Genomic DNA, 7,791 nt, shown 5'->3' on the forward strand with positions numbered 1-7,791 from the left:
CTCCTGGGCTCAAGTGATCCTCCCTCCTTGGCTTCCCAAAGTGCTGGGATTACAGGTATAAGCCAACACACCCAGCCAAATGCTTTCTCTATGTGAGTCCCTGGGTCCATGGAAAGGAACCAGAGTTGGTGAGGTGGTTGAGGTCATCACCCAGGGGCAGAGGTAGCCTCCTGAGGGTGGAGGTTGGATATGCGGGGTGCAGGAAGGGTTGCAAATTTTGGTTGTTAGCCAGCTAAGATTTCTGCCCTGTGTAGGACAGTCCTACATACATTGTCAACAGAACCCCATTGAGAAAACATTCAAGAAAAGAGCACAGGATTTGGAGTCATTCCAGACCTGGGCTGAGTCCCAGCCTTACCATTCCAAGACTGTGTGACTTGGACAAATCGCTTTATGTCTCTTAGCTTCAGTTCCCACCTCTGAAAAACCTGATTGAAGACATTATATATGTGAAGTACCAGAAGTATCTAGCATGCTTTGGTTGCTCAATAAACATGAAGGTCTTTTCCTGCTCAAGCAAATACCAAGAAGTATGGAGAAGAAGCAGTTTTGGCTTCCGGCATCCTTGCAAACCTCTCTCCCTCTCTCGTGAGGAGGTCTGAAGCAATCTGGGTTCTGGACACGCAAGAGCGCTCTCACCACATGGCCCTCCCCCTTCTCTCCATCCAGGCCCAGGGCCCAAGGCCAGTAAGGCTCCTAACCTACCAGCTCTGAGGCTCCAGGCAAAAGCCACTTCCCCTCTTGGAGCCCTGGATTCTTTGTCTGTCAAATGGAGAGACGCAGTGCTGATAGCCATCAGTTGTTTCTGTCCATCCGGCATCCCTTCCCTCTTCTTTGGGTGACTGCAATCAGTTTTCTATTGGGGAACATCCTGCTCCCACTCTCAGTTGCCTGGGCATGTGGTCTGGGACTGGCCAGTCAGCATGTGGACATTCCATCTTCCTGTTCACAGCCATTGGTTCAGGCACAGGTGTGTGAGCTATCCCTGGAGCAATCACAAGTGTCCCAGGAACTCCTGGTACCAAGAAAAAGGCCAAGAAAGAGGCATGAGAACAGCATAAACCTGGAGCTGCCTGAGACCTCTGTAACGTCACTTGGGGAGAACCTGCCTGAGGATGAAGCCAATAAGAGGAAAAGAGAGAGGAAAAGGAGAAGGAGATGAGAGGGAGGAGAAGAGAGGTGGGGTGGAGAGAGAGAGGGGCAGGGGTGGGTAGGAGAGAGAACCTGATATGATTTCTGGATATAGCCTTGCCTGTCCTTGGATTTTCAGCTTGAGAGAAAATACCTCCCCTTCTTTTGCAAAAATTAGTTAGAATTGTGTCTGTTGCTTGTAATAGAAATAATCTTCACTTATTCAGGGGCTAAAAACACTTATGTTGGCCGGGCACGGTGGCTCACACCTGTAATTCCAGCATTTTGGGAGGCCAGGGCAGGCAGATTGCTAGAGCTCAGGAGTTCAAGATCAGTTTGGGCAACATGGTGAAACTCTGTCTCTATAAAAACAAATAAACAACAACAACAACAACAAACAAACCAAAATCAGCCAGGCATGGTGGTGAGTGCCTGTATTCCCAGCTACTTAGGGGGCTGAGGTGGGAGGATTGCTTCAGTCCAGGAGGTCGGGGCTGCAGTAAGCTGTGATCATGCCACTGCACTCCAGCCTGGGCAACAGAGTGAGACCCTGTCTCAAAACAAAACAAAACAAAACAAACACAAAACATCTACATCAAAAGATTGCTGTGTAGATCAAAAGGGAAGATAATGTAAGCAAAAATGTTTCTCTATACTGTATATGGCTGAATGACGATAAATTATTAGTGAAGTGTTAAAGCAGGAACACACATTCCATGCAAATGACGAGTCAGTCAGTCCAGTTCTGTTTGAAAGGCTTGAGAAAATGGACTTTTACGGTTCGTGCCTGAGAACAGAAGGAATTTTTGGAAGTGTGAAGTCTTGTGCCCTAAATTTTCAGTTCATTGGATGCAGGTTTTCTAAGGATGAGGTGTCCTTGCATTGGGTCACACTGTTTCTTATGTGACTTGTTCCAAGGTCGCTTACTTTACAAGAGGCCATAGTACAGTGAGGAAAGATACCTGGCCTGTTGGGGCAAGTCCCTGCCTGGCTCTTAGTCTCTGATTTTGTCACCTGAGTGGGGCTGGATTGGGCCTTCTTCTAGGGAGCAGCTGGCTCTGACCCACTGTGATCCTGCTATTCCCAGACTTTATCCTGGGACAAGAGAGGTCTTCTCACCTCTGTTGTCTGCAGCATGCACTGGTTACTGGATTCTCCAGAGAAGCCACCCGTCCGAAACCACAGCCCATGCCAGAAAGAGGCTCTTTCTGGAGTCTGGCAGACATTTTCAACTCACTGTCTCTTCCCTGTCTGTTCCAGAAAATTCGATTTCTCAACCTGCTTTGCAGCCAAGTGAGGCCACGTGACATGGTTCTGGTGAAAGAAATGTAAAGTGGAAATCTCCTGGGGCCGTCTCTTCCCTTTCCAACCTTTTCCTGTTTGGAACATGGACATGAAGCGCTAAGTGCAAGGACACAAACTATTTTGAGGATGACGGAGCTGAAAGATGGAAAGAATCTGAACTCCTGATGGCACTGCTGAGATGCCGAGAAGCCACAACAGGGCTGGGTTGCTTACCTCTGGACTTCTTGTCATCTGAGAGAAATAATTCTCCCTCCTTTTTGGGCTTAAGCCTCCATATTTGGAGTTTTTGATATATGTAACCACATGCATTCCTGACACACTAAGCTAGCACTTGCCTGCAACCATTCTATCTCTCTCTTTGTTTTATTAGAGAGATGGAGTCTTGCTAAGTTGCCCAGGTTGGTCTTGAACTCCTGAACTCAAGCAATCCTCCCACTTTGGCCTCCCAAAGTGCTGGGATTACAGGCGTAAGCCACTGCGCCTGGCCACTGTTCTCTCCTAAATTCTTTCTAGGCGTGTAGTCCAATTTTTTTTTTTCTTGCATCTGGGGCCATAATGACAGAATTGGAGTAATTTTATACTTATTAATTATAATAATTCTACCAGCAATCATTATTTACTGAGTGCCTCCTGAGTGCCAGGAATTGAGCTAAGTGATTTTATCCTCACAACAGTCCCAGGAAACAAATATTGTTATTTTTCTCATTTTCAGATGAGGAAACTGAGGCTCAGAGATGACAAATGACTGGTTCAAATTCACACAGCTAGAATTGAAGCTGGCCTCTGAACCCAGGTCTGCTTTACACCAAAACTCCTGCTCTTCATCCTCAGCATGCCTAGTTCACCATGCTTAGTTAACAGGTAGGGAAACTGAGGTCCAAGAGGAAGAGTTACTAGCCCAAGGTCACAAAGTAATTTCAGGGGGTCATTTTACAAGAAATCAGATTGACTGGGTCCCTATTCCAGGGCTCTTTCTATGATATCCTGCTGCTTAGCAAATGCCAGGGCCTGAAGTCCAGGCTGAGGTCTGGGGATGATGGGAGCTATGGAAGGTTCTAAACAGAATTAGAAGAGTGTTCCACATGACAGAGGAGGGCTGTGGAAACACTTCCTCTCCCTTCCACTATGGTGGAGAAGGCAGTGGGGTGAGAGGACTGATGTTTTACAGCCCCATAAACTTCCTGAGCAATGTCCCCTAGCTAGATAATAGCTCTTTCCCCTGGTTTGTCCGTCACAGGTGGCTGAGTCCCCTGATCCCAGGAGCTGATATCTGATGCTCTGCAGATTACACTGATCGGGGGAGGGGGGGGCTGGCTGGGGAGGATGCCATGGCATGACCACTCAGCCATCCTGTGCCAATCAGATGGTGCTGGCTGTCTAGTGGAGAGGTCTGCGGGGCAGAGGGCCCTGCAGTGGAAACTCCCCAGATGAACTTGGGGACTTTTCACTTAGAGTCTCCCACTTGTTTATCTTCTTGGCCCATCCCTGGCAGGATCTGGGTGTTTGTTTAAGGATTCAGGGTTTGGGATCCAAGATAACCAGCGATGAGTGTCATAGGGAGTTATGCTTGTAAATGTTGAAATCATACAGGCCAGGGCTCAAATCCCAACTCTACCACCTATATGTAGCCTGTGGTATAGGCTATAGCAAGTCAGTTAATTTTCCTGTTTATAAAAATGGGGACAAGAGGAAAATCTACCTCATGGGGCTGTTAGGAGTTATAAAGGAGATGATGCACCAAAAACCTTTAGCATAATGTCTGCCACATGGTAAGTGCTCCAGAAGTGGTTAAAACTCCTCCCACTTTTCTTCCTCTCTGCGTAATCTAGGGAAATCTTTGAGCCTCATTTTCCTGTTTCGTAAAATGGGGATCATGATACCTTCTTCTTCCAGCTATTGTGAGGGTTTCAATGAGAAAGGGATGTAAACACATTTGGTGGGCCGGGTGTGGTGGCTCATGCCTGTAATCCCAACACTTTGGGAAGCCAGTGTGGGAGGATCACTTGAGCCCAGGAGTTCAAGATCAACCAGGGCAACATAGTGAGACCCCTGTCTCTACAAAAACAAACAAACAAACAAAAAACAAATAAAAAAAATTAGCTGGGCATAGTGATGTGCACCTGTAGTTCCAGCTACTCAGGAGGCTGTGGTAGGAGGATCACCTGAGCCCAGGAGATCAAGGCTGAAGTGAACCAAGGTCGCACCACTGCACTCCAGCCTGGGCAACAGAGTGAGACCCGGACAAAAAATAAACAACAACAAAACCAAAACATTATTTTGTGACTCTCAATTCTCAGCTTCTCAGCTGAACTATATTCCCTAAATTGGATCCCCCACATCGCCCCACAAGCCAACTACCATCCTAACAGAGCATTTCTGTTCCCTTTTAACTTCAAATACTGGTTGGTTATGCTGGGCCTTGGGTACGGGTACCCGATATTCCAGAACAAAGGGGTTGGGCCTTGAAATCCGACCCTTACTAGTTGTGCATCTTGGACAAGCTGCTTCAGCACTGGGCCTCAGTTTCTTTCTCTGTAAATGGAAGTGACAATACTGACTTTATAAGGTTGTTGAGAAAAATCACATGTAACAGTGCATTTAAAACACAGAGCATTCTGCTCTGCACATAGTAGATATTCAAGAAATATTAGCCATTATTATTATTACCTCCAATGGTCAACCCTAACCTGTCTCTGAACAGGTAAAGAGGAGGAACCCTCTTGCTCAGGTAGGGAGTAGAAGCAAGGGCCAGTAAAGAACTAGCATTGAGCTCCTACTGAATGCTGGGGATGCCCACAGGGAGTATCTTACTTCATCCTCACAACAACTCTTGCAAGCGTGGCATTATTAACCACGTTTTTACAGATGGGGAAACTGAGGCCCACAAAGGGCAGTTCACTGCTTAAGGTCACACTGAGAGGTCACGTGGGGTGGAGGACTGGGATTTGAAGAGATGTTGAATTGAGTCCAGAGCCTTCCTGCCTGACTGCGAAGCTGCCTGCAGAGGTGGGGCCGGGTGGGGCTGGGTCCATGAGTGATTCAGGTAAGAGTCAGCTCTGGTTTTCCAAATAGTGGGTGGGGCCCAGCAGGAGTGAGGCCTCTCCAGGAGCATTACAATCCAGGCTGTAGCTAGGGTGAGCAGGAGGGCACACGATTGGTGTGGATAATGGGGAGGGGGCTATGTAGAGAGAAATCTTACCCCTTGTCACCAGTGGGGTATAGGGAAGGAGGTCCTTGCTGCCTTAGCTGGAAAGGGCTCAGGGCCTCGGGTGAAGCTGGACCTGTGGGAAAGTTGGGGGCACTGGCCCATGGGACAAGCTGGAGAAGGCAGGGAAACTGAGGCAGGCAGTGATACTTTTGGTGGTCGTCACAGCAGATGGGTGGTTGGCAGTCACTTCGATGAGGCTGGTGCTGGACCTGTTTTTTTAATGCATTCACTACTCCTTTAGATACTCATTCACTTCTTTGTTCAAGCAACCAACATTCCCTGGATGTCTTTTATCTGCCAGATCCTAAACTTGGCCTTGGGGCTACAAGAGTGACTAAGACTCTCATAGCCTCATAAGGTTGGGGGAGCAGAGGGACAATGTGATCAGGAGTGGCACTGCTGTGGCCAGGGAAGGCACAGGGGCTTCCTAGAGGAGAGAAAGGGGAGGAGGAGGCATGTTAGAGGAGGCCTCCCAGGAGACATGGGAGGTGGACTTGCCTTATGAGTGGAAGCTCACCATCTTGAGGACTAGCATGGTGACACCAGTCCCAGACATTTAGACTATAGGCTGTGCAGTAGGGAGCAGGAAAAGGTGGCCCTGTGCTGCTCTGTCTTTCCCAGGTCTGGTGCAAGGGCTGCCCCAGACCTCTCCCCTATGTATCCAGCTGTATGCTGGGGCAGTTGCGGGTGCTGGCCCATGGGCCAAGCTGGAGAAGGTTTGATCCTCCTCATCCCCTGAGGTGGATCAAACACAAGAAACCCAAACCCAAATCCAAATCCCACCTACTCATGCCAGCTCCCCTCCCTGGGTATTACCACCAGCGTTGAGCCAGAAAGCTAGGTGTCTTCAGTACCTTTTTTCCCCTAAGCTCTAGTGCTAATCAGTCACCAAGCCCTGGCACCTTTGCCACCATTTCTGTCATCTGCCTTCTCCCCACTCCATGCTCTTGGTCCTGCCCCATCCCTGGAGGGCTGCCTCGGCACCCTGCCTGCTCTCTCAGACTCCATCCTCTCCTGTATTGCAGCTGTGTTGAGATCTGCGGTGCCGGTCACAGAGCCGGGCTGCAGTGAGGGCTCAATTGCTTCGTGCTGGAACTGAACCAGTCCTCAGAGACCTACTCATTCTGTTGTTCAAATGGGGAAACAGAGGCCCAGTGAGGCCTAGAGGCTTGTCTGAGGTCACACCATAGAAGAAGTGACTTGAACTCACTTCTGATTCTGAGGCGAAGGCTCTTCCCATCAGTGCCAGGGCCACACAAGTGTTTCTTGTTTTGAGTGCAGACGGGTGGCTTGGAAGTCAGCAGGAGGCACAGGTGTGCTGACTTGATGGGCTCAGGGCCCAAAGGGAGGGAGGGCCTGGGAATGGAAGATGGAACCTCATTCAAGCCTATCTCTCCTTTCTTCTCACCAGAAACTCCCCCTTTCTTTGGACAACTGGACCCCCACACCTCCACCCTGTCCCCATCCCTTTTGCTGATAATCCCATCTCCTTGCCCTGTAAATGCCAGGGGGCGCTTGGTCTGGGGAGGTAGGGAAGGCTGAAGCCAGTCCTGGCACCCTGAGAGCCCCAGGCCCTCTGCCTGCTCCACTTCTTCTCCAGGTCTGCCCTGGCTTGCTCTGTCTCCCTAGGGCAGCTGGCTTTTGTCCCAGGGGAGCATGGGAACAGCTTGGGTGAGAATGGGGGAGGGCCTTCCCAGCAGATCTCACCTCTCCCACCTGGCATAATTTCTACCCTGCACTCAGCGATGCCCAAGAGCCAGCACAAGAACCTCTGAGCCCTCCTGCCGGCCTTCCCCACTGTGGGGCCCACAGGATGACTGGGTGTGCTGGGGTAACTGAGGGAGATGACTTGTGGGTGCCAGGACCAGGGGACTTTGGGTGATTTTAGGCCTATTCCTTCCTCCTTCTAGGTGTTTCCTGAGCTGGAGAAAAGGAAAGCTGGATGCTGGGATTCTGCAAATTCGGTGGTGGATGTGAGACTAGCTAGAGCATGGACCCTGGCCAGCCCTGGAATCTGAGTTCAGAGATCTTTGAAAAAAAATGCCTTCTGATAACTGAGCGCCTACTACATGCTGGGCACTGCACTGGGAGATTTGTGTGCATTCTCTCATTGAATCTTACAACCACCTCTGGGATGGTTTTTGCTA

The sequence above is a fragment of the Chlorocebus sabaeus genome, chromosome 12, assembly GCF_047675955.1.
Source record: "Chlorocebus sabaeus isolate Y175 chromosome 12, mChlSab1.0.hap1, whole genome shotgun sequence".
NCBI lineage: Eukaryota > Metazoa > Chordata > Mammalia > Primates > Cercopithecidae > Chlorocebus > Chlorocebus sabaeus.